The sequence below is a fragment of the Pseudophryne corroboree genome, chromosome 11 (assembly GCF_028390025.1).
Source record: "Pseudophryne corroboree isolate aPseCor3 chromosome 11, aPseCor3.hap2, whole genome shotgun sequence".
Classification (NCBI taxonomy): domain Eukaryota; kingdom Metazoa; phylum Chordata; class Amphibia; order Anura; family Myobatrachidae; genus Pseudophryne; species Pseudophryne corroboree.
In genome coordinates, this window is record NC_086454.1 from 316218386 (window position 1) to 316242459 (window position 24074).

A 24074-nucleotide genomic window follows, 5' to 3' on the forward strand; every position below is an offset into this window, starting at 1 on the left:
ATCCAGCAGTTTTTTTAGTATGACTGGACCACAGCACGAGACTGACGCCGATCCCAGTCTCTGAAGTACGTAGTAACAACAACAGAATAATAACCAATGTGGCATAAGTACCAAAAAAGTAATACCACATAAAGGGGCTAATTCTGAGTTGTTCGCAGCAGCAATTTTGTTAGCAATTGGGCAAAACCATGTGCACTGCAGGTGGGGCAGATGTAACATGTGCAGAGAGAGTTAGATTTGGGTGGGGTGTGTTCAAACTGAAATCTAAATTACAGTGTAAAAATAAAGCAGCCAGTATTTACCCTGCACAGAAACAAAATAACCCACCCAAATCTAACTCTCTCTGCACATGTTATATCTGCCTCCCTGCAGTGCACATGGGGGGTCATTCCGAGTTGTTCGCTCGTTATTTTTTTGTCGCAATGGAGCGATTAGTCGCTAATGCGCATGCGCAATGTTCGCACTGCGACTGCGCCAAGTAAATTTGCTATGCAGTTAGGTATTTTACTCACGGCATTAGGAGGTTTTTTCTTCGTTCTGGTGATCGTAATGTGATTGACAGGAAGTGGGTGTTTCTGGGCGGAAACAGGCCGTTTTATGGGAGTGTGTGAAAAAACGCTACCGTTTCTGGGAAAAACGCGGGAGTGTCTGAAGAAACGGGGGAGTGTCTGGGCGAACGCTGGGAGTGTTTGTGACGTCAAACCAGGAACGAAACTGACTGAACTGATCGCAGATGCCGAGTAAGTTCCGAGCTACTCAGAAACTGCTAAGAAGTGTCTATTCGCAATTCTGCTAATCTTTCGTTCGCAATTTTGATAAGCTAAGATTCACTCCCAGTAGGCGGCGGCTTAGCGTGTGCAAAGCTGCTAAAAGCAGCTTGCGAGCAAACAACTCGGAATGAGGGCCATGGTTTTGCCCAACTGCTAAAAAATGTCCTGCTGCGATCAACTTGGAATTACCCCCAAAGTGAGTAGGCCAAAGTCCAAATCCAGTTCAAACTCCGGTTCTAGCTCCATGCTTGAGATGACATGCTTAAGATGCAAGCTTCTTTCAGAAAAGCTTTGTTACATCTGTAACCCCAGTAATTTGTGTTTTGTTTCATTATAAATTTGGGATTATGCATTTTATGTTAAGCTTGTTTATCTATTATACCTGTAATTACGATCAGGGCCGGTTCTTGAGCGCTGTGCGCCCCGGGCGACAATAGGGGGTGTGGCTTCGTACAGGGGGCGTGGTCATTTACGCCCCCTGTACAGACTGAAATGATGTGCGGTGCGCGATGACGTCATCGCGCTCCGCACAGTAAAGGACTTCTCCACGAAGGGAAACTAGACGCGTACGCGTCGTTTCCCTTCACAGCGGCAGCGAGGGGCAAGCGGTCAGCGGCAGCAGGGGGGCAGCGGGGGGCACACAGCAGCAGCGGATCTTGCCCTGGTGCGGCGCTTTCTATATGGCGCCCTGCGCCCTCCGGAAGGCGGCGCCCCGGGCAAAAGTCCTGCTTGCCCGTGGCAAGATCCGCTACTGATTACGATACCTTACCTCTCAGTATTTATCCAGCCAAAAATCAGTATGAAGTTAAGGTGCATACACACTGGCAGAGAAAGTGAATGACATCGCTCATTTTCACCCTTCTTGAGCGACATTGTTCATTTTCTCAGCAAGTGTGTATGCCAGCAACGATGAGCGATGCGCAGCCCGCGGGTCGTTAAAGACCCTCTCTGTCGGCCATGCATGCAGGTCAATTTGGACTGTCGTCCAAGAGCTGCCTGCACGGCCCGGCTGTGGCGTGATGTCGCTGAGCGATATGGTCGTCATAGCGCTCAGTGTGTATGCACTGCCACCAACCACCTGGCCCGGTAGGGGGAATTACTAGGCGACATCACTCACAGAGCATGTCACCTGCTCTGTACCCACCTTTAGCCTTGTTCCCTTTCCTCATAAACCATGCCACCATATCACACAAGCCCACCCAAAATGCCTTTTCACACCCACTTTCTGACTTTCCACGACCACTTTTCAATAAGCCCATCCCTTTCCAGAAAGGGTGGGAGGCATATTATAAAAAACTTACACCAGAAGATTATGCCACATTGTGTGTGGTTCTCAGTGAAAGAAGTATGTAAGATTATGTGATGTCCTGTTAAAAGGGGTCTACTACGTTATGCCGGTGCTTGGGATCCCGGTACCCAGCTACCGGCACCGGGATCCTGACCGCCGGCATTCAGGCAGTGGGTTGAGCGCAAAAGAGCCCCTTGCGGACACGCTGCGCTTGCACCGCTATTTATTCTCCCTCCAGGGGTGTCGTGGACCCCCCAAGAGGGAGAATAGATGTTGTATGCTGGCTGTTGGGATTCCGGTGTCGGTATGGTGAGCACCGGGATCCTGACAGCCGGCATATCAAATGCCTCTCGTTAAAAGTATATGTTTGTGAGTTTCTGTTTCTAATAGAATATTTGAATAATTGATATTTCTCTCTTATAATATACTAGCTGAAGTACCCGGGGTTGCCTAACTTTAAGTTTTTTTTTTATTTTTTAGTTATGAATGAGTGGTATGTAACTGTCAACATAATAAAAATAATTAGTAGCTCTTCCGACACACCCATGAGGTGGCTGCCCAGGGCGTTTTGGGGGTGTCACCAGTAGCTCTGATACCTAGCTTTTCTTTCTGTTCAGTTTTATAATCCCTTTTTTTGCATTGCGAGATGGGTTTAAAAGTTTTTGTTCTGTTATCAATGTTACTATTCCAAGGCTTTTGAGTACACACATTTTTTTTTTGTCTTCCCACCTCCATTTCGGTCAGTTATTTTAGTTAATTGATTTATGGTTATATCAGTCCGTTATTTCCGGGTCAATGTTTTGCCCAGCGTACAGCAACATGAGGTCCGACTGACCCAATCCCCCTAGTAAGTCTTCTTTCATGTAATGTTTCCACTTGGAAGTTTTCTTTCAAATCCATACAGTGGCTGGCCCAAAAAAGGTTCCCCAGGTCAAAGTTTTGGCCAGGGTGCACCAACCGGAGGTCAGACTGGGCGTCCAACCCTCTATTATGTCTTCTGGGATCCAGTGTTACCTCTCTGTGAAGTTCTGTAATATCTTCCATATCCATCCAGTACAGGCTCCCTGGGTCAAAGATCTTCCCAACGCATTCTGACGTGATGTCCGACTGGGAACCTAACCCCTCCTAAAACTTGGCCAGTATTCAGCTGGACCACCTTGCATTGGTTTCATCCCAGTCTGTGCAGGGCGGTTGAAATGCATATTTGGACAGACAGACAAACAAACAGACCAATTCATTCTATATACTCTTATATATCAGATATATGGCTCAGTCCCCGAAAGTGGTGGGGGCTTTTTGGGGTTAAAACCCTGCCAGTATTTTAAGTTGGATAATGAAGGGTATGTGTGCCAAGTGTAGTCCAGATCCATCAAGCCATGTAGAAGCCTATGAAGAACAAATTATACATACTTAAACACACACACACACACACACACACACACACACACACACACACACATAATTAATAGTACAGTATGTATCAGTTTGCTTAATTTGGAGATGGTTACCAGAACATACAGCATGAATGTAACATGCAATACCATATTTGAATGTTTTATGAATGACATTAGTTACATTCAAATCCCCAACCCAGAGTTTTTATGAAGGTATTCATTGATGCCCTTATTGTGGTACAGGTGTGTTGCTTGACAGACAGTGCTGTGATTGGCAGGTCACCTGGGGAAGAGTTATTAGCCGTTTTGGCTGGATATGCAGTATGGATATCAGAGCCGTTTGGTATTATGAAGAGGGCACAGTGTTTGTCTAACAGGTATGAACGTGCTCTTTGGTGCAATTACTGTTTGTCGAAAGGCCAACATAATAGCAGTCTTTAATAAGACCACCTGCTGACAAAGGATACTTGTCTCCTATAATGTCTTCAGTGGCCCAGTTCAGCCTGACTTGCTGGCAGCGACATGCTCCCAAGGTCTTTTGTGGCAATGAAGGGCTTGGGTGATTGTCCTCAGGATAGAGTAATGGCTTGGATCCCGTGCAGTGTGTTTAAAACAACACTTACACAAAAGTAAGCAGAATTGTTTTAGGACTAAGCCAGCCATAGAATTGCCTGAATAGTATAATTTTCAATTGTACATTTTTCTCGATTGGCTGTAGTTGACAAAATTGCAGTACTCAACAATTCTTTATTTGTCACAGCATAGTAAAAAGATATTGATCACTTTTGTTTAATTTCAATCTTTGGGTAAGTAACGTACAGAGGGCCTTATTCAGGTTGGATCATAATTGCAAAGCTGCTCTTAGCGGTTTTGCTTTACGATCCTTAGCAATGCAAATGCAGGAGGAGGTGCATACCACCTCCCACCTCCTTCCTGCATACCACCGCCTTCCTGCATTTGCGACTGCTTTAAACTGCAACACTATCACATTTCGGGATGAACATAGCAGGTAATTCAGATCTGATCACAGCAGCAAATTTGTTAGCTAATGGGCAAAACCATGTGCACTGCAGGGGGCAGAGGCGGAACTACCGCCAGTGCAACCAGTGCATTGCACTGGGGCCCGCCTCTGTCCAGGGGCCCAAAGCATGTAATGAGTCAAACTGACTCATTACATACCGCTGTGCGCTGCGGGCAACCGCTGCCCGCAGCGCACAGCCGCCCAGAGAGGAGAGGAGCAGCGGTACGGGGGAAGGAGGAGGAGGGAGGTGGAGGAGGGAGCCGCAGCAGCGCTTTGTTACTGGTGGAGGCGCTGCTGCTGCAGCCCCTCTGCTTCACTATAGGCTGTCTTCCGAGAACAGCCTATAGTGAAGCAGAGGGGCAGCAGCAGCAGCGCCTCCACCAATAACAGCGCTGCTGCGGCTCCCTCCTCCACCTCCCTCCTCCTCCTTCACTCCTGCCTGGGAATCGTGAGTGACCAGAAGCTGCACCGAGGAGCCTGAGCCAGCGGAGAGGGTAAGTATAATTCTTTCTTTCTTTCTTTCTTTCTTTCTTTCTTTCTTTCTTTCTTTCTTTCTTTCTTTCTTTCTTTCTTTCTTTCTTTCTTTCTTTCTTTCTTTCTTTCTTTCTTTCTTTCTTTCTTTCTTTCTTTCTTTCGTCTGCCGCAATGTGTAAAAAGGGGGACTCTGCCTGCCGTAATGTGTAAAAAGGGGGAATCTGCCTGCCGTAATGTGTAACAAGGGCACGCTGTCTGCCGCTAAGTTTAACAAGGGCACGCTGTCTGCCGTTATGTGTAAAAAGGGCACGCTGTCTGCCGTAATGTGTAAAAAGGGGGACGTTGTCTGCCGTAATGTGTAAAAAGGGGACGCTGTCTGCCGTAATGTGTAAAAAGAGGAATCTATCCGCCGGAAGGTGTAAAAGGGTCTCTACCTGGTGTAGTGGTGCTACTGTGCAGCATAATTTGAATAATGGAGACTACTGTGCACCGTTTTATGAATTGGTATTATTTTGTGGCCACACCCCTTCCCCACGAAGCCACGCCACTATGTATTTTTGCGCGCTCCTACGGCGCGCACTGCCCCTGTTTTGCATGCAGGGGTGGGGCTCCGATGCCGTTTCTTGCACACAGTGCTAAAATGTCTAGTTACGGCACTGTTGCTAGGTATCCATTTCTCTGGCCCTGAGCAGGTCCCCCTCACCAGATCCTCTCCAGGGATGAGGGGGTGGACTTGGATGGGATGGGGGGGAGGGGCCCAAAGCACTTTGTCGCACCTGGGCCCACCGCTCGCTAGTTCCGCCACTGGCAGGGGGGGCAGATATAACATGTGCAGAGAGAGTTAGATTTGGGTGGGTTATATTGTTTCTGTGCAGGGTAAATACTGGCTGCTTTATTTCTACACTGCAATTTAGATTTCAGTTTGAACACACCCCACCCAAATCTAACTCTCTGCACATGTTATATCTGCCCCCCCTGCAGTGCACATGGTATTGCCCAACTGCTAACAAATTTGCTGCTGCGATCAACTCTGAAATAGGCCCCTAGTCTGAGTCATACTTGCCTACTCTCCCGGAAGCGGCGGGAGGCTCCCGTTTTTTGGGGTAGCCCCCCGCATCCCCAGAAGAGTAGGCAGGTCTCCCGCATCCTGCTCGCACCCTAGTGATGCGGGCAGGATGAAGAGATACACTGCCGTATTCGCGAGCCCATGGGGTGGGGAAGGGGTTAAAATGACGCAAATTGCGTCATTTTAGCCACACCCCCTTCCCGCAAATCGTGGCATTTTCCAATGTGGGGGTGGGGCTTAATGATGTCACAGCCTGGTCCCGCCCCCTGAAGTCTCCTGCTGCGACTCCTCACCGGGCTTCTCCAAGAGAGGAGCTATTTAAAGTAGGCAACCCTGGTCTGAGTTAGTCTGACCTTACTCAGACTTGTAATTGCAGGTAGGCTAACAATGCCAAGTCCTTGGCCTCGCCACTCCCAGAAAATGAGGACGACCATCCCCATCCCCATTTTCTCTATCGTCCTAAGTGGATGCTGGGGTTCCTGAAAGGACCATGGGGGATAGCGGCTCCGCAGGAGACAGGGCACAAAAAAGTAAAGCTTTTACCAGATCAGGTGGTGTGCACTGGCTCCTCCCCCTATGACCCTCCTCCAGACTCCAGTTAGATTTTGTGCCCGAACGAGAAGGGTGCAATCTAGGTGGCTCTCCTAAAGAGCTGCTTAGAGAAAGTTTAGCTTAGGTTTTTTACTTTACAGTGAGTCCTGCTGGCAACAGGATCACTGCAACGAGGGACTTAGGGGAGAAGTAGTGAACTCACCTGCGTGCAGAGTGGATTTGCTGCTTGGCTACTGGACACTAGCTCCAGAGGGACGATCACAGGTACAGCCTGGATGGTCACCGGAGCCGCGCCGCCGGCCCCCTTGCAGACGCTGAAGAGAGAAGAGGTCCAAAATCGGCGGCTGAAGACTCCTGAGTCTTCATAAAGGTAGCGCACAGCACTGCAGCTGTGCGCCATTTTCCTCTCAGCACACTTCACACAACAGTCACTGAGGGTGCAGAGCGCTGGGGGGGGCGCTCTGAGAGGCAAATAAAAACCTTATTAGAGGCAAAAAATACCTCACATATAGCCCACAGAGGCTATATGGAGATATTTAACCCCTGCCTAACTTCAAAAATAGCGGGAGACGAGCCCGCCGTAAAAGGGGCGGGGCCTATCTCCTCAGCACACAGCGCCATTTTCTCTCACAGAAAAGCTGGAGAGAAGGCTCCCAGGCTCTCCCCTGCACTGCACTACAGAAACAGGGTTAAAACAGAGAGGGGGGGCACTGATTTTGGCGATATTGTATATATATAAAAGATGCTATAAGGGAGAAACACTTATATAAGGTTGTCCCTATATAATTATAGCGTTTTTGGTGTGTGCTGGCAGACTCTCCCTCTGTCTCCCCAAAGGGCTAGTGGGTCCTGTCCTCTGTCAGAGCATTCCCGGTGTGTGTGCTGTGTGTCGGCACGTGTGTGTCGACATGTATGAGGACGATGTTGGTGAGGAGGCGGAGAAATTGCCTGTAATGGTGATGTCACTCTCTAGGGAGTCGACACCGGAATGGATGGCTTATTTAGAGAATTACGTGAGAATGTCAACACGCTGCAAGGTCGGTTGACGACATGAGACGGCCGACAATCTATTAGGACCGGTCCAGGCGTCTCAGAAACACCGTCAGGGGTTTTAAAAACGCCCATTTACCTCAGTCGGTCGACACAGACACAGACACGGACACTGAATACAGTGTCGACGGTGAATAAACAAACGTATTTCTCATTAGGGCCACACGTTAAGGGCAATGAAGGAGGTGTTACGTGTTTCTGATACTACAAGTACCACAAGAAAGGGTATTATGTGGGAGTGGAAAAAACTACCTGTAGTTTTTCCTGAATCAGATAAAATAAAATGAAGTGTGTGATGATGCGTAGGGTTACCCCGATAGCAAATATTGGCGTTATACCCTTTCCCGCCAGAAATTAGGGTACGTTGGGAAACACCCCTTAGGGTGATAAGGCGCTCACACGCTTATCAAGTGGCGTTACCGTCTCCAGATACGGCCGCCCTCAAGGAGCCAGCTGATAGGAAGCTGGAAAAATATCCTAAAAAGTATATACACACATACGGTGGTTATACTGCGACCAGCGATCGCCATCAGCCTGGAGATGCAGTGCTGGGTTGGCTTGGTCGGATTCCCTGACTGAAAATATTTTATTCATGTAGAGCATTTAATAGGATGCATTCTATATATATGTATGTGAGATGCACAGAGGGATATTTGCTCTCTGGCATCAAGATAAGTGCGTTGTCCATATCTCCCAGAAGATGTCAGGGACACGACAGTGGTCAGGTGATACAGATCCCATACGGCAGATGGAAGTATTGCTGTATAAAGGGAAGGAGTTATTTGGGGGTCGGTCCATCGGACCTGGGGACCACAGCAACAGCTGGGAAATCCAACCTTTTTTACCCCAAGTTACATCTCAGCTAAAAAAGACACCGTCTTTTCAGCCTCAATCTTTCCTTTCCCATGAGGGCATGCAGGCAAAAGGCCAGTCATATCTGCCCAGACATAGAGGTAAGGGAAGTAGACTGCAGCAGGCAGCCCTTTCCCAGGAAAAGAAACCCTCCACCGCGTCTGCCAAGTCCTCAGCATGACGCTGGGGCCGTGCAAGCGGACTCAAGGTGGGGGGGTAGTCTCAAGAGTCTCAGGGCGCAGTGGGATCACTCGCAAGTTGACCCCTAGATCGTACGAGTATTATCCCAGGGGTAAAGATTGGAGAGTCGAGACATCTTCTCCTCGCAGGTTCCTGAAGTCTGCTTTACCAACGGCTCCCTCCGACAGGGAGGCAGCATTGGAAACAATTCACAAGCGGTATATCCAGCAGGTGATAATCAAAGTACCCCTCCTACGACAAGGAAAAGGGTATTATTTTTCCACACTATATTGTGGTACTGAAGCCAGACGGCTTGGTGACACATAGTCTAAATCTAAAATGTTTTGAACACTTACATAAAAGGTTCAAATCGAGATAAAGTCACTCAGAGCAGTGATAGCGAACCGGAAAAAAGGGGACTATATGGTGTCCCTGGACATCAAGGATTACCTCCATGTCCAAATTTTGTCCTTCTCATCAAGGGTACCTCTGGTTCGTGGTACAGAACTGTCAATATCAGTTTCAGACGATGCCGTTTGAATTATCCACGGCACCCCGGGCCTTTTTACCAAGGTAATGGCCGAAAAGATGTTTCTTCAAAGAAAAAAGGCATCTAAATTATCCCTTACTTGCACGACCTAAAAAGGGCAAGTTCCAGAGAACAGTTGGAGGTCGGAAGAGCACTATCTAAAGTAGTTCTTCGACGGCACGACTGGATTCTAAATATTCCAAGAATCGCAGCTGTTTTCCGACGATACGTCTGCTGTTCCTAGGGATGATTCTGGACACGGTTCAGAAAAAGGTTTTTCTTCCCGAGGAAAAAGCCAAGGAGTTATCCGACCTGTCAGGAACCTCCTAAAACCAGGAAAGGTGTCTGTACATCAATGCACAAGAGTCCTGGGAAAAATGGTGGCTTTTTACGAAGCAATTCCATTCGGCAGATTCCATGCAAGAATTTTCCAAAGGGATCTGTTGGACAAATGGTCAGGGTCGCATCCTCAGATGCACCTGCGAATAACCCTGTCGCCAAGGACAAGGGTATATCTTCTGTGGTGGTTGCAAAAGGCTCATCTATTGGAGGGCCGCAGATTCGGCATACAGGATTTGATCCTGGTGACCACGGACGCCAGCCTGAGAGGTTGGGGAGCAGTCACACAAGGAAGAAACTTCCAGGGGGTATGGACGAACCTGGAAAAGTCTCTTCACATAAACATTCTGGTACTAAGAGCAATCTAAAATGCTCTAAGCCAGGCGGAACCACTCCTGCAAGGAAAACCGGTGTTGATTCAGTCGGACAACATCACGGCGGTCGCCCATGTAAACAGACAGGGCGGCACAAGAAGCAGGAGTGCAATGGCAGAAGCTGCCAAGATTCTTCGCTGGGCGGAGAATCACGTAATAGCACTGTCAGCAGTGTTCTTCCCGGGCGTGGACAACTGGGAAGCAGACTTCCTCAGCAGACACGATATTCACCCGGGAGAGGGGGGTCTTCATCCAGAAGTCTTCCACATGCTAATAAACTGTTGGGAAAGACCAATGGTAGACATGATGGCGTCTCGCCTCAACAAGAAACTGGACAAGTATTGCGCCAGGTCAAGAGATCCACAGGCAATAGCTGTGGACGCACTGGTAACACCTTGGGTGTACAAATCAGTATATGTGTTTCCTCCTCTGCCTCTCATACCAAAGGTATTGAAGATTATACGGTGAGGAGGAGTAAGAACAATACTAGTGGCTCCGGATTGGCCAAGAAGGACTTGGTACCCGGAACTTCAAGAGTTGGTCACGGACGACCCGTGCCCTCTACTTCTGAGAAGGGACCTGCTACAACAGGGTCCCTGTCTCTTTCAAGACTTACCGCGGCTGCGTTTGACGGCATGGCGGTTGAACGCCAGATCCTAAAAGGGAAAGGCATTCCAGAAGAAGTCATTCCTACCTTGATTAAGGCAAGGAAGGAAGTCACCGCGAAACATTATCACCGCATTTGGCGAAAATATGTCGCGTGGTGCGAGGATCGGAGTGTTCCGACGGAGGAATTTCAACTGGGTCGTTTCCTACATTTCCTACAATCAGGATTGTCTATGGGTCTCAAATTGAGATCTATTAAGGTTCAAATTTCGGCCCTGTCAATATTCTTCCAAAAAGAATTGGCCTCAGTTCCTGAGGTACAGACTTTTGTTAAAGGAGTACTGCATATACAGCCTCCTGTGGTGCCTCCGGTGGCACCGTGGGATCTAAATGTAGTTTTAGATTTCCTCAAATCCCATTGGTTTGAACCATTGAAAAAGGTGGATTTTAAATATCTCACATGGAAAGTGACTATGTTACTGGCCCTGGCTTCCGCCAGGAGAGTATCTAAATTGGCGGCTTTATCTTATAAAAGCCCTTATCTAATCTTCCATTCGGATAGGGCAGAACTGAGGACTCGTCCGCATTTTCTCCCTAAGGTGGTATCAGCGTTTCACCTGAACCAACCTATTGTGGTGCCTGCGGCCACTGGCGACTTGGAGGACTCCAAGTTGTTGGACGTTGTCAGAGCCTTAAAAATATACATTTCAAGGACGGCTGAAGTCAGAAAATCTGACTCGCTGTTGATACTATATGCACCCAACAAGTTGGGTGCCCCTGCTTCTAAGCAGACGATTGCTCGTTGGATTTGTAACACAATTCAACTTGCTCATTCTGTGGCAGGCCTGCCACAGCCTAAATCTGTTAAGGCCCATTCCACAAGGAAGGTGGGCTCATCTTGGGCGGCTGCCCGAGGGGTCTCGGCATTACAATTCTGTCGAGCAGCTACGTGGTCGGGGGAAAACACGTTTGTAAAATTCTACAAATTTGATACCCTGGCAAAAGAGGACTTGGAATTCTCTCATTCGGTGCTGCAGAGTCATCCGCACTCTCCCGCCCGTTTGGGAGCTTTGGTATAATCCCCATGGTCCTTTCAGGAACCCCAGCATCCACTTAGGACGATAGAGAAAATAAGAATTTACTTACCGATAATTCTATTTCTCGGAGTCCGTAGTGGATGCTGGGCGCCCATCCCAAGTGCGGATTATCTGCAATACTGTACATAGTTATTGTTAACAAATTCGGGTTATATTGTTAAGGAGCCATCTTTAAGAGGCTCTTTCTGTTATCATACTGTTAACTGGGTTTAGATCACAAGTTGTACGGTGTGATTGGTGTGGCTGGTATGAGTCTTACCCGGGATTCAAATTGCCTCCCTTATTGTGTACGCTCGTCCGGGCACAGTACCTAACTGGAGTCTGGAGGAGGGTCATAGGGGGAGGAGCCAGTGCACACCACCTGATCTGGTAAAAGCTTTACTTTTTTGTGCCCTGTCTCCTGCGGAGCCGCTATCCCCCATGGTCCTTTCAGGAACCCCAGCATCCACTACGGACTCCGAGAAATAGAATTATCGGTAAGTAAATTCTTATTTTCCACAACGCTGGCCCCCGTCCCTCCCCGCAAACGCCTCTGCCTCTCACTCAAGCAGGGGCAATCGCATATCTGCAATGTGATCGTAGGACCCGTTCTGCACATGTGCAAAACGGTCCTGCGCAGTTTCCCGAACATCGGGAAACTGTGGGTTGGATCGCATAAGCAATCCAACCTGAGTAGGGCGCAGACTTTCTGTGAAAGCATGGGGTGTGGATGTGCAGTCCAACTGAGGCAATTTTTTTCTTGTCAGTTACTACTGATTACTATTGGTTACAAATACTATATGTCATTTTCTAAATATTGCCCATCCAGTCCAATATCACCACCCCCACATCCCAATTGTGTATTTCTGTAATCTTCCAATTCCAACAGTAACATTATAACAGTTTAATAGTAACAACTGGGTATTTTGAAACAGTGATATGGTTCCAAAAATATTATTCAGAGCTTAGGTACAACAGGTAAGAGGTATCTATAGAATGTGAGGAATTCCACATAGTTCCCGTTTTTATTTATACACGTGGCCACAGATGAGGTTTACAGTGTACAGACCCAATTATCTGGTCTGTGGCATCAAGCAGACGTAGAACCACAAATTCTATAGGATAGCACTGTCTGTCAACTTCAGATGTGGAGCTCACGGAAAATACCTCCAAACTATGGCTATTTGATGAATTGCAACCCTGTTCCTCATTATGGAAGTTTGCTCAAGCAAACCGCGGGAGTGTCACCAACCTCTCAATAGTGAAAGGTTCAGAAAGATTGTATATTTCACATAACTGGATCTGAATTTGAATTCATCTTGTGTAAATATGGCCTTGTTTGGAAGTAAATTGCATTAAATTCTTTAGTGGAATAACCAATTTAATTTTAGGAACTACTAAGCAAATATACAAGAGGAAGGCTTTCCGCATAGCAGTTTAAGCACGTCAATCAGTCAGTGGGCCGAGCGCTCTGTGCTGCAGTTGTAACTTGCCCGTCTGCTGCCCCTGACTTCTCCATTCATGTTAATTCTGGAAAAATAAATCAACTTCTTCTTGAATACACATACAGTAAAGAGGTCCTTTCTGCAAACATCAAGTTAAACACATTTCTTCTGAGAATTTAAACTGTCCTTTCATTTTCCCGTTACAAAAATAATTAATCTGACGTTCATGATGGATGGTAAGAGGCGGCAAAATGTAGCGTGTGTAATATTGTGTGGGCTGCTTCTAGCTCCAAAGGCCCGAGGGGCAAGGGCCAAGGACTTGCCGGCCTTTGTACAGGGCCGGATCTAGGCCTTGTGGTGGCTAGGGCGAAAAAATAGGGGCGTGGCTTTGGAGAAGGGGCGTGGTCAGTTATGCCCCCTGTAGCTGTGCCCCCTGTACTGTGCCCCCAATACTGTGCCCCCAGTAGCGCCGATCACCTAAAAAAAAAAAAAAAATATACTCACCGTCCTCGATTCATTTTCCCAACTGCTGCTGTCCTCCGTCTCCGGCCACCGGCGCCGCTCTTCGGATCTATGGGAGAGACGTCATGACATCTCTCCCATAGCACAGCATAGACACTAGAGGTCAATTATGACCCCTAGCATCTATGTGCCGGTCCCACAATGCCGTGCGGTGCGCGATGCCGTCATCGTGCACCGCACAGCACCGGGGGGCACCACCAGTAGCGGATCTTGCCACGGTGGTGGCGCCCCGGGCAAAAATCCTGCGTGCCCGTAGCAAGATCCGTTACTGCCTTTGGAGTATTCTAGTGTCTGCTGTCATACGGAAGGAGGGGGCAGCGCCACTTGCTTGGGTTTCAGGGATACCGTTGTTGAGTCGTCTTGGCTTGCAGTGCATAGCAACTGGTATTACTGTAGCTGGTTTAATTGACCATTGATTGTACTACGTATGCACTACACAATGATGATTACATATAGCAACAATCCAATGCTGTCGGAACAGATTTCATAGGGCATGTCCCCCTTCATCCCATGTATTCAGCAATGCATAGCCTTAAGGGGCCTACACACGGTGCTATTCTGTCCATGGACGATTTTGACTTCATGATTTCCCTTGAACTCCCCAGAGCCCAGAACCACCGATATTGACTATACACACAATGCGATTTTTACTATTATTATTATTATTATCCTTTATTTATATGGCGCCACAAGAGTTCCGCAGCGCCCAGAAATATATACTATAGAAATATAAAACTATACTAGAAATAGCTCATTTAAATAGTTCTGCTCTGCATGTAGTGGACAAAAAGGCAGTCAGGGAGTGCCCCGGGAGTGGCTATGATGATGTATATCGGTACTGCAGGCTTTTATCGATCCGTACTGTACACGCGTACTGATATGCACTAGATTGTCACTTTCTAGTCAAAACTGAGCTGCCTGCACAGTCTATTTTTTTTTTTTCCTGCGACACCAACCCCGCGGGAGCGCGCATCGACATCGCAAGCTGCATATACAGAGTGCAATATGTGCCATGGGGCTAATTCAGACCTGTTCGCTCGCTAGGGTTTTTTTTTGCAGTCCTGCGTTCGCATAGGCACCGCCCATAGGGGAGTATATTTTCGCTTTGCTCAGCCGCTGCGAACACTTTAGCCTGTCTGGGACCGGACTTGAAGTCAGGAACCCTCCCTGAAAACGCTTGGACACGCCTGCGTTTTTCCATCCACTCCCAGAAAACGGTCAGTTGACCCCCACAAACGCCTTCTTCCTGTAAATCTCCTTGCGAACACCCGTGCGAACGGATCCTTCGCACAAACCCATCGGTGATCCGATTTGTACCCGTGCGAAGCGCCTGCGCATTGCGGTGCATACACATGCGCAGTTTAGACCTGATCGCCCGCTGTACGAAAACGCAGCCTAGCGATCAGGTCTGAATTAGCCCCTAGGTTTTCTACCGATATGAACTATATAGTCCATATCGGTAGTTCGTATCGCACCATAGGGGTCATTCCGGGTTGATCGCTCGCTAGCTAGTTTTAGCAGCTGTGTAAACGCTATGCCGCCGCCCACTGGGGAGTGTATTTTGGCTTAGCAGAAGTGCGAACGCATGTGCAGCCGAGCTCTGCAAAAACAGTTTGTGCAGTTTCAGAGTAGCTCTGAACCTACTCAGCGCTTGCGATCACTTCAGCCTATTCCGTGTCCGGATTTGACGTCATACACCCGCCCAGCGAACGCCCAGCCACGCCTGCGTTTTTTCAGACACACCTGCGTTTTTGCAAACTCTCCCTGAAAACGGTCAGTTGACACCCAGTAACGCCCCCTTCCTGACCATCTTCTTGCGGCCGTCAGTGTGACTGAAAACTTTGCTAGAACCTGTGCACAACCACAACGGACTTTGTACCCGTACGACGCGCGTGCGCATTGCGGAGCACATGCATGCGCAGAAATGCCGATTTTTAGCCTGATCGCTGCGCTGCGAACAACGGCAGCTAGCGATGAACTCGGAATGACCCCCAATGTGTATGCAGCTTTATAATATGGGCTCTTCACCTTGGTGCCTGTCCGGATCAGAGCAGTTTGACAGTATTCTTAGTACTTACTGATCTGACCGCATGGGAGCAATGGAAAGCTATGCTGAGTAAATTGCACTGTTCTCCCATTCTTGGTCATAGTTTATTAGCATGATGTTGATCATTTTCCTTTAATGTTAGTCTTCAGATAGTAATACTTAGAGTTTTTTAAAAGGAAGTCAGGAATATGGGGGAAGTTGTATCATGGCTCCTAAAGAGTGAAGTGAGAGAGGAGTTGCCCATAGCAACCAATCTACTTCGCAGTATTAGTTATTGAGAATATTATATGAGATGATAGGTAGAAGTTTATTGGTAGCTAAGGATACTTCTCCACCATTCACTCCTCCACTCTTTAGATGGCTTAATGCAGAGGTTCCCAAACTGTGTGCCGTGGCTCCCTGGGGTGCCTCGGGACACTTGCAGGGGTGCCCAGGGTTGGTGGTCCAGGACCAATTCAAATTATTCATGGTCAATATAATAGGCAAAACCAGTGCTGGTGGCTGCCAGTCATAAAATATGTGGCCAAACAGAAGCAAATCTTGTCCCTCACCACACAACTGACCCTAAGGATGACACATAAACGCGATCTACTTAATGTAATATTTCTTTCTAAATTTCTCAATAAGAAATTTTTGGCCTAGGGGTGCCGTGAAAAAAATTCTGATATTCTAGGGCGCCGTGATTCAAAAAAGTTTGGAAACCACTGGCTTAATGCATTTCCCCCATGGATCCACATAGCTTTCCGTTCTGGTCAGTTGTATAGACCAACGAAAACAACTTGTTATTAATTACTGCAGCATAGTATTGGTATTAGTATTGGTATTGGTATTGGTATTACTGCAGCATTAGTATTGTTATATTGTAAATGTTGTCATTGTCGTCGTCGTCCCGTACACACGCACCCACCAATTATTTTTTTCTCTGTAATCTTTCAGTTCCAACAGTTAGACATCGCCTATAAAATATGGGCTGCAGAATAGTTGTTAAAAATCGAAATATCTGTTTCGTTGTTTTTGGTTTTCATCACATCTGTGCTGTTTGCGCTGTTATTAAATGTTGCTATGTTGTTCCTTTGTACGTGATCCATATGCTAAAAGCTGGTAATAATTCAAGTACGATACTGGCCAAGTCTCTCTTTAACCCTCTGGAAACACCTGTGAAACACGAGACCTAGTCCGCTACATTAACTCTTCCTGAGAGCGGCAAAGCAGCGGCGTTTGGATAAATCGCTCCTTTTCATTCCGTCACAAATAATTTCTGCATTTGCAGTGATGGGAACAGAGCAGTCCGATTCCCTTTCCCCACTACTTCCTTCTGGAATGCAGCTATGAACACGATCTGCTATTTTCTTGGAAAGTCTATGATCAAACAGAAGTTAATTCAGCCCCTAAATAACAGTTTGAACACTTTTGCTTCTGTCTACGAAGGCCACTTACAATCATTTCCCCAGTCCTAAAATTAGCACTAAGGAATGTTATTTGGAAAAGCGCTGCTAGTATTTCTATTCTGTGAAGCATTAAGATATGAGTGTAAACAGTAGTTATTTTATACACTGACGTACACGCTCTGCAATTGACATCAGCAGCGGCTGTGTTATAATAATGTACTGTGGCCATCCAGTACGTTGCAGCACTCTGCATCTCTGTCCCTTTTTATATTATTCCCAAAGAGACGTTCCGCTTTGGCCCTATAGATCAGCAAGGCCCGGCAGCGAGGGGGTTAATGGCAGCCATAGGAAGGGTGATTTCACTTGTTCTGCGTTAGAGGCTTTCCCCTTTTTGTATTTTGGCTGGCATCCCATTGGCTCAGCGTCTGCGGATGGCGAACAGAAAGTGGAGGTGGTCCCTCCTGATCTATAAATAAGTTAGCAGGATGCAGAGAATGTGGTCAATCAGAATCGTGCAACATGAATTTGGAAACAATGGATTCCGTGCGGTGCGTCATGTTACGGGGTTGGGGTGGGAGGAGGCTCGTCTTAAGAAATGTATAGATGGACATTTCTATGCAGTGATTTATTGCAGCTGCTAATGATGATATTATTGTGCAAAACATGAGTATCCTCCAAACGGGTAGCAGTTAATTAACCGACGGACACAACGCCCACTGTCAAAATACCGACATGGTCAAAATACCGACATTCTTTATACTGACATGTTCAAAATGCAGACATAGTCAGAATACTGACATTTGAAATGCCGACATGCGTTTTTAAGATTTTTTTTGCCCCAAAACAGACGTTCATACTTTACCATCCCAGTGAACCTACAGGGGGAAATAATAGTGTGCTGGGTGCAGCGAGCCATACGAGGGGATACGGTACACTTACACGTTGTCCATGTCGACCTGTGTCCACGTTTACACAAAAAAAAAAACAGAAAAGTTCATGTTGGTATTTTGAAATGTCGGCATTTCAAATGTCGGTGTTCGGACTATGTCGCCATTTTTATCATGTTGGCATGACAAATGTCGGTATTATGACCGTCGGTTAATGGCTGTTGGGATTATGACCATCGGTATTGTGTCCGTCTGTAAATCATACTGAACCCCTCCAACAGTGCATATCTTTGATATGTATCTCTGCGGGTTAGCTACTTGGGGCTGGAGGAGAGTGGCAATTGTTATGTTGGCCATTTATCTCTCTTAATTACCGTCATTATACACTTGTAATACTACTTGAACATTTATATATATATTGCGGGAAAGAGGTTTAATTATGGCAATATCGTTAGGTCTTCTTGATGATCCATTCACAATTAATGGAATCAGTCACCTATACTGCCCCGCTATGCTTCCATTTACTAGTAGCCAGTGTTGTAGCTAAGACGCAAGGCTGTACATTGTGTGTGCTTTATGCTGCCCCTTTGTTACTGGTTCAGAGATTGAACATCAGTTCATGTAGTGTAGGTGACAGTGCTGTAGCTAATAACCCATGCATATAGATGTTATTATGGTGGACAATATTTGCTATCAGCAGCAAACTGTTAAATGGATGCTCAGTACTGAGTGTGGTTTGTTAAACCAAAAACCACAGTATTATTTAGGGGTTATTTTTGGCAGCGCCTGCATTTTTGGTTATGAGATCAGTCCCCCCCCCCCCCCCCCCCCTTCCCCCTCCCATCCTGTCTGTGGGATCCCCTGAAGTCTGCTGGTTAGTACAGATTGTGCTGAGGAAAGGCCTGGGAGAAATCTGGCTGGAAATGATGGATCCTGAAATAGTTGTGAAGTTAGTTATCCAGGACAGTTTTTCTGGTGTTTGTCCTATGAACAAAACATCTGTGACCTTGTGATACTCTGAGAACAGTCACTGAAAGCACCATTACCTATTTTACCGATCCCTTATAGTGTGCTGGTGGAGAAAAGACGTTGTGTCATCTGCCTGCAGCCCTGCACAGCTCAGACCCCAGCTTTTCCCCAAAGCATTGCAGCCAGGAAATTCTGCGTAATCATATGGCGTGCTTTATGATTTTCTGAGAAGCCTCGTCACTTTTTCAGCAGTAGCTGCAGTCGGCTAATTATCTATAGAAAGTATTTGGCCAGCAGCTAGATCTTTCCATATGCAACAATGAAAAACCACAACACCTTCCAGCTTTAAGATAAAAAGAAAGAAGTCTACAAAGCTACAGATATAATTTTCTTATTAACGTAAAATACAGCTACAGAATGAAAGTAAAGGTAACACAGTATGTAGAAATCCATGTACGTATTATCATACTGTACAGAGTATATACAGATGTGTCCTCATGCCTGGCATGAATGAGCTGACAGGTCCTAGACGCAATGTGATGCAGCAAGCACACACCAGGAGACTGAGCCGATTTGATAGGTGACACTTGTATATATGTGTGCGACTGAGTCTGCATACGAAGCACCAGGGCCGGTGCTAGGGTGTCCGGCGCCCTCCTGCAAACTATCAATTTTGCGCCTTTCTACAAATACAAATGTGACCGATCTCATCCTCAGAGCTATAACTAGACATTTTGGTCCCCCCCCCCCCCCCCCTCAAGATCCATAAATATAGTCATAAAAAAATTACATAAAATATAGGGGCGTAAAATAATTATGACGCACAGTAGTCTCCATCATTCAAAATTACACCACACAGTAGTACCACTTATATACATTATGCCAGGTAGTGCCCCTTATATACATTACGCCAGATACAGCCCCCTTTTACATATTGCACCAGGTAGAGCCAGTCACACATTATTCCAGGTAGAGCACCCTTTTACACTTTGCGCCAGGTAGAGCACCCTTTAACACATGCCACTTCCCCCAGCAGGGGGATGCGCCAAAAATATAGGGGCCACAGAATAGTACCAATTCACATTACACCGCACAGTAGTGTTCGCTAGTCACATTACACCGCACAGTAGTGTTTGCTAGTCACATTACACCTCATAGCAGTGTCCATTAGTCACATTACACCACACAGTAGTGTTCGCTAGTCACATTACACAGCACAGTAGTGTTCGCTAGTCACATTACACCTCATAGTAGTTTCCATTAGTCACATTACACCGCACAGTAGTGTTCGCTAGTCACATTACACAGCACAGTAGTGTTCGCTAGTCACAGTACACCGCACAGTAGTGTCCGTTAGTCACATTACACAGCATAGTAGTGTCGGTTAGTCACATTACACTGCACAGTAGTGTTCACTAGTCACATTACACTGCACAGTAGTGTTCGCTAGTCACATTACACCACATAGTAGTGTCAGTTAGTCACATTACACCGCATAGTAGTGTTCACTAGTCACATTACACTGCACAGTAGTGTCCGTTACTCACATTATACTGCACAGTAGTGTCCGTTACGCACATTATACTGCACAGTAGTGTCCGTTACTCACATAACACCACACAGTAGTGTTCGCTAGTCACATTACACCTCATAGTAGTGTCCATTACACACATTACACTGCACAGTAGTGTCCGTTAGTCACATTACACTGCATAGTAGTGTTCACTAGTCACATTACACTGCACAGTATTGATCGCTAGTCACATTACACTGCACAGTATTGTTCGCTCGTCACATTACACCACATAGTATGTCCTTTAGTCACATTACACTGCACAGTAGTGTCCGTCAGTCACATTACACAGCACAGTATTGTCCGTCAGTCACATTACACAGCACAGTAGTGTCCGTTAGTCACATTACACAGCACAGTATTGTCCGTCAGTCACATTACACAGCACAGTAGTGTCCGTCAGTCACATTACACAGCACAGTAGTGTCCGTTAGTCACATTACACAGCACAGTAGTGTCCGTCAGTCACATTACACAGCACAGTAGTGTCCGTCAGTCACATTACACAGCACAGTAGTGTCCGTCAGTCACATTACACAGCACAGTAGTGTCCGTCAGTCACATTACACAGCACAGTAGTGTCCGTCAGTCACATTACACAGCACAGTAGTGTCCGTCAGTCACATTACACAGCACAGTAGTGTCCGTCAGACACATTACACAGCACAGTAGTGTCCGTCAGTCACATTACACAGCACAGTAGTGTGCGTCAGTCACATTACACAGCACAGTAGTGTCCGTCAGTCACATTACACAGCACAGTAGTGTCCGTCAGTCACATTACACAGCACAGTAGTGTCCGTCAGTCACATTACACAGCACAGTAGTGTCCGTCAGTCACATTACACAGCACAGTAGTGTGCGTCAGTCACATTACACTGCACAGTAGTGTCCCTCAGTCACATTACACCGCACAGTAGTGTCCGTCAGTCACATTACACAGCACAGTAGTGTGCGTCAGTCACATTACACCGCATAGCAGTGTCTGGGAAAAAAAAAAGAGAAAAAAAAAGGCGGCTGACAGCGCAGCCAGGGGTTAACCTTACATCAGATGCATCGGCAATGTAATTGCGGATGCATCGGCAGGTGGCGCTACACATGCTGGGCAGCCTTGCTTTGTGCTGGGCGGCCCTGAGCATGTACAGAGATGAACGCAGATCCGGCTGCGTATTCAGCGATCTGCGTTCATCTCTGAATGACCCCCTATGCCAGGTACAGCCCTCGTTCCCTCCGCAGTGCGGCCCCGGTACCTGCAGGAGGTCCCGGCTCGGGCGCTGCTCCTCCTCTCTCTTCTTCGCCGGTTTCTTGCAGGCTCCGTTACTCCAATGGCTCTTTAGTATGCTGTCAGTGATGAGGGGGAGGGAGCGGGTACTAATTACTTGGGCCTGGGACTGATGGAGGGGCCCTGGTCTGCTACACTCCCACCTTACTGGGCAGCAGCAGCAGCTCTCATCTTGGCAGCACAGCACATGCTGCAGTGTGCTGTGCTGCAGTGGGGCAGAGAGGCTGCTGCTGCTGCTAATACTGATCCACTCACTGTGTGTTCCTGTATGGGTGAGTGGGGGGAGTGTGATCACACTCCCCCCTCGAAATGATCCTGGCTGGGGGGCTCAGGGATCGGGCACTGCACCCACCCTGCACTGTGCAGCAAGGACTTTAGAAAGAAACACCCGAAAGGGGCGTGGCCACGGCTCCCGTGATTAGGCCATGCCCCCACCCTCTAAGCAGATCAGGAATCGGGATGTCAGCGGCGCAGTGTGTGGGCTGAGGCCGCACACTGCATACACACTCTGGGGAGGAATACACACTCTGGGAAGGAGGATGGGGAGGGAGCCGCTCTGCACGCTGCCAGCGCCGCTACCTGTCATCCACTGTGACAGGCGCAGCGGCAGCTGGCAGCAGCAGGGATGCAGAGCAGGGAGAGGTTGAGCGCCTCTTCAGTTTGGTGCCTCCCTGCACTGCATCCCTTTGCTGAGCGGCTTGCGCCGGCTTTGCGAAGCACAATGGAATTTGGCATGGAAAAAAGCCGTAGTTGCTACATCGTAGCAGTTTGTATCCAGATTCAGAGACTCAGTCGCACTCAGATACACAAGTGTCACATATCAAATTAATCAGCAGTTTCCTGGTGCTTCCCAGCCTCACCGCGTTGCTCCTAGGATGAATTTTTGGCCTAAAAGATGACTGATGCTAGCAGAGTTTCACAGGACCTGGCGTGACAAGAGGGGATGTTTGGAGCGACTGCAGCAAAGATGTAGTGGGACTCATCTGTACATAGTAACAGTAAAGTATTATATATCAATGGCACTGTAAGTGTAGGTTGACATACTGTATCTATGAAACAACACAGAGCAATATACTGACAAAACAGGTAGGAAGTGGACTAGAGGTGAGGGTTGGGAAGCTCTCTGTACTAGGAGGGTCAGTACAGCTCTCAGTCAGGCTGCACCCTACAAAGGCTGCGCACACCATGTCACAGTTGCTGAATACACTAAGCATCAATTATGCAAAATCAACATTTTTTGGGGGTAGTTTTCCCAGGAATTTTGAAACCCCTTTATTAGCTAAGCCAAAACCCCATAAACCAGCAGCCTAGAAGAACACATCGCAGTGCAGAAATGAAGAATGCTGTAGAAACCACCAAATTTATCAAGTAGTGGTTTTTCTGTTAAAACGCCTAAAAAATGAGCTGGCTGTGACATACGACATAACTCACAATGCATTGTTGGAGCTATCTGGTCAATCAGGAGAGGAATCACAATACACTGTGACTGCCGTCATTATAGGACTGATCAGGGCTGTAACTACCTGTGTGCCAGGTGTGCCTGGCACACAGCGCAGTTGCCCTGAGGGCGCATGGCCAGCGGCATGTAATGAGTCAAATTGACTCATTACATGCCGAACTGCTGCGTGCGCCGCCGCCGCGCTGTGGGGGAGAGAGCAGCGCCGGGCAGCAGAGAGGGAGGAGGAGGGAGGGGGACTGGAGCCGCAGCAGCACAATGTAATTGGTAGTAAGCGCCGCTGCAGCTGTCCCCTCTCCTTCCGTATTGGCTGCCCGGCGCTGCTGTGGATGCTGGGATGCGGTTCCTTCATCCCAGCATCCACAGCAGCACCGGGCAGCCAATACAGAAGGAGAGGGACTGCTGCAGCGGCGCTACTACCAATGAAATAGCGCTGCTGCGGGTCCAGTCCCCCTCCCTCCTCCTCCTTCTCCCCTGCCAGCACGAGGAGCCTGACTGCCAGCGGGAGAGATGGTAAGTATATATCTCTCTCTCTCTCTGTCTCTCTCTATCTTGTCTGCTTTTATGTGTAAAAAGGGAGACTGTGCCTGCCGCAATGTGTAAAAAGGGGGACTGGCTGCCGTTATGTGTAAAAAGGGGGACTGTGCCTGCCGCAATGTGTAAAAAGGGGGACTGGCTGCCGTTATGTGTAAATAGGGGGATGCTGTCTGCCGCAATGTGTAAAAAGGGACGCTGTCTGCCGTTATGTGTAAAAAGGGGGACTGTGCCTGCCGTAATGTGTAAAAAGGGGGACTGTGCCTGCCGTAATGTGTAAAAAGGGGGACTGGCTGCCGTAATGTGTAAAAAAGGGGACGCTGTCTGCCGTAATGTGTAAAAAGGGGACGCTGTCTACCGTAATGTGTAAAAAGGGGGACTGTCTGCTGTAATGTGTAAA

General features: G+C 47.6%; 1 long non-coding RNA gene across 4 annotated transcripts in view; it reads left to right on the forward strand.

The window, feature by feature from the left end:
- The window catches only part of LOC134969593 (uncharacterized), a 640552-nt gene that overhangs the window by 503249 nt on the left and 113229 nt on the right, over positions 1-24074 (forward strand). The gene's annotated exons all lie outside the window — the stretch shown is intronic.